This window comes from Lactuca sativa, chromosome 2, assembly GCF_002870075.4.
Source record: "Lactuca sativa cultivar Salinas chromosome 2, Lsat_Salinas_v11, whole genome shotgun sequence".
Lineage (NCBI taxonomy): Eukaryota > Viridiplantae > Streptophyta > Magnoliopsida > Asterales > Asteraceae > Lactuca > Lactuca sativa.
Genome location: NC_056624.2, coordinates 227,583,611 through 227,587,167, shown reverse-complemented (window position 1 = coordinate 227,587,167; position 3,557 = coordinate 227,583,611).

Sequence of the window (3,557 nt, the reverse complement as noted above, 5' to 3'; positions counted from 1 at the left end):
CTTGTTCACCCTAGATCTACCCTTTTGAGGCATTTTGAGACCTAAATCCCTCATTGGTGAGTATCTACACGTAAAGTTGGAAAGTTTACGTGTCATTCATGTTCTAGGAACCCAGATCTGTGAATGGCATAGACTGGAATCGAGCAAAATCGCGTATATAGTGATTGCATGGTGACGACTCGGCGAGTCGTTCATACGAATCGGTGAGTCTGCTCGCGAGTCTCCGAGTTGTCCGCTTTTCGTTGTGTCGAGTGCGAGCAGTGAGTCACGGGGTGTGACTCAGTGAGTTGGAAGCCAAACTCATCCATGGAGGAACTCGGCGAGTCCATGCCCTGACTCGGCGAGTTCAAGGCAATCTCCTTAGATCAAGAACAGACTCGGCGAGTTGTTCATACAACTCGGCGAGTCACAACATAAAGTGTTCTTCGGATGAAGATGAACTCGGCGAGTTGTTCATACAACTCGGCGAGTAGGATGAAGGACTTGAACCTCAGTTTAGAAGAAGAACTTGTCGAGTCAACGCCTAACTCGATGAGTAGGGACGGGATCCAGGACAATTGTTTGGATAGGGACTCGGCGAGTTGGAGAGCCAACTCGGCGAGTCGGGTCAACTGAAAGTTGACTCTGACTTTGACTTATGACATGATTAGGGGTAAAATGGTCATTTTACCCAAAGAACAGTAAGCAGTGTTTGATTGAGTATGTTGTCGGAATTACAGCCGGAGGATTTCCGGAGCAGCAGTAGCAGCAGTAGGTGATCAATTCCCACACAGACCAACAGTTATTTCGAGGTGAGTTTCCTTTCCAGTAGGAACGGGTCTAAGGCACCAAGGCTGACCCGTGTAGACGAGATGTTAGTACTAGAGTGTGGGCCGAGCCCGTATCTCTGGGTTTAGTCAAGTATGATATATGTGTCAATATGATAAGAGTTGCTTATACTTGTTGTCTGTGTGATACTTGTATATTATGGGTTAGCGGGCAGGGCTTGTATCTTTCCGAGGTTGGAGGGTGGGCTAGGCCCGTATCTCCCGGATAGTAGAGTGTGGGCGAGGCCCGTATCTCCCGGCTAGCGAAGTGTGGGCAGGGCCCGTATCTTCACAAGTGTGGGCGAGGCTCGTATCTCCCGGCTAGCGAAGTGTGGGCAGGGCCCGTATCTTCCCGAGTGTGGGCGAGAACCCGTAACTCCTAGCTGAACGTTGTTTGTTATATGCTTGCATGGTATGAGGTATTATGGGGGAACTCACTAAGCTTCGTGCTTACGGTTTTCAGTTTTGGTTTCAGGTACCTCCTCAGCTAGGGGAAAGGAGTCGGCACGGTAGCAGCATGTCACACACACTCTCTTGTTTCCGCAGTTACGAGTTTATTCTGGGATTGATACTTTGATATTTTGATTGATCAAATGTTGTGGTTTTTAATTTGGTTTTCGATGTGAAGTGGTTCAACTAAACAATGTTTTAATTGTTAATGTTTTCTATGCAATGTTTTATAAACGAAATTTTCGGACGTGAAATTTTGGGTCGTTACAAGTTGGTATCAGAGCCCTGGTTTGAGGGATTCGGACACACCTTCGGGGGTGTCTGAACTCAAATCGAGGGACTAAAAGATTTTCTAAAAGAAAATGTTTTCTAAAATTGAGAAAAGAGTTTTGAGAAAGAACGAAGTGTGTGATGTGCGCGACCGGCCGAGCTCAAGTAAGTATTCCCCAAAGTACCCATACAAGTTTATGTGTTGTTTAACAGCTTTTGTATAACAGCATGCTAGACTAGGACTAAGGATCTAGGAGTGATGCCTTATGTGCCTGCTTTATGTGTTTCAGTTGTATGAGAATCGCATGCTAGAATCAAGTAGACAGTAGTAGGATAGCCTGTTAGGTTATGCTTGATGGTATGAGTATTAGCTCTGTATGCTAGATCAGTTTCTCTCCATGAGAGTGAAATTGCTTGAGATTGTTCCCTTAGTTCGAATGCTGCTTGCTTTGTGCTTTGTGGGACTCTGAGTGGTGGGAGTTAGCCATTAGGTGAATACGTCACGTCACAGGTGATCAGGGTTGAATAATCTTAAAGTGCTGGATTTGACCCTATTGCGCAGCTCTCGTTTGAGTCTAACCGTTGTAGGGATGAGCCTGGTACTCGAAGGATTATCCGAGCCTCGCCACATGTGATGGTATTCAGGTAATGGTTAATTGGCACTACTAAGAGGCCTACAACAGCTGAGGACCTAGTAGGGTGGAGCCTGAGATTTCCCTAGGGCAATCCTAGGATGAGTATAGCAGTGATCAGCCGTAGTGGAAGGGATCTGGTGGAGTTGAGGCAGTCCTTGAAGAAGGTACGAATAGATGTGCAAGGTAGTATGGGTCCGTACTACTGAAAGCAGAGGATCCGTACCCGAACCAAGGAAGGCCAAGATAAGACCAATGAACTTGTAAGTAGTTGCGATCCCTCAGGAAGTATCAGTATCACTAATGATTGTTGTTATGTATTGCAGAATGGTGGTAGTTCGATCGAGGCCGATAGATGGCGGTTCAGGAGAGGGGTCAGGTTCGGGATCAGGTTCCGAGCCGGTAGATGAGGGACTACGCGAGTTCATCGCGTCAGAGATCACCAGGGGTATCCTTGAGTCGACCCCCATTATCTTCGGGTCGATCAAGGAAGGGATCATCGAGTTGATGGAGGATCGCCTCAGGGCGTTCAGGAGCAACATGGCATCTGGCCAGTCAGGATCTCGCACACTGTCCTTTAAGGACTTCAGGGGCAGTGGTGCGCTGGATTTCCACGGGGTGAAAGACCCCATTGCTGCCAGGTGATGGATTGCAGACATCGAGTCTGCACAGTTGACTAGCTTCTGCCCCGAGGGGTCGAAGGTGATGTATGCAGTAGGGTGTTTGCGAGACCGAGCTCGGGACTGGTGGGAGTCAGTGGGTGACTCGTTGGGAGCCTTAGCGATCGAGGCCATGACTTGGTCAGATTTTGTGACCAGATTCAGGGCAGAGTTTGCGCCGGCTGTCGAGCTTCAGCAGCTGGCCCGAGAGTTCTTAGACATGAGGCAAACGACTGAGACTGTGGCAGAGATCACCGCCAAGTTCCGGGAGAGGGCTTTGTTGGTGCCCCAGTATGCTGGTGACGAGGATATGAGGAGGACCCGTTATCATGATATGTTACGGGCTGACATCCGGGAGCATGTCAACTTTTCAGCTTGCCCTACCCGGGAGTCCATGATCGCCAGGGCGAGGGAAAGGGAGATTGATTTAGAGCACATTCGGAAGAGGAAGGCAGAGGCGGGGCAGGTGATTGGGGCTTCAGGAAAGAAGCCCAGGGGATCAGATGGGAGGCCGAAAGGCCAAGGAGGACCCGACCGCTGCGGGAAATGCGGCAGGACGCATGAGGGAGCATGTAGGATGGGATCAGCAGGCTGCTACAAGTGCGGCAAGGCAGGGCACTTTAGCAGGGATTGTACTACTCCAGTTTCGGCTATTCAGACATCGGAGTTGCTGTGTTTCCACTGCAACCAGAGGGGACACAAGAAGGCCAATTGCCCCCAGTTGACAGTTTCAGCGCCGG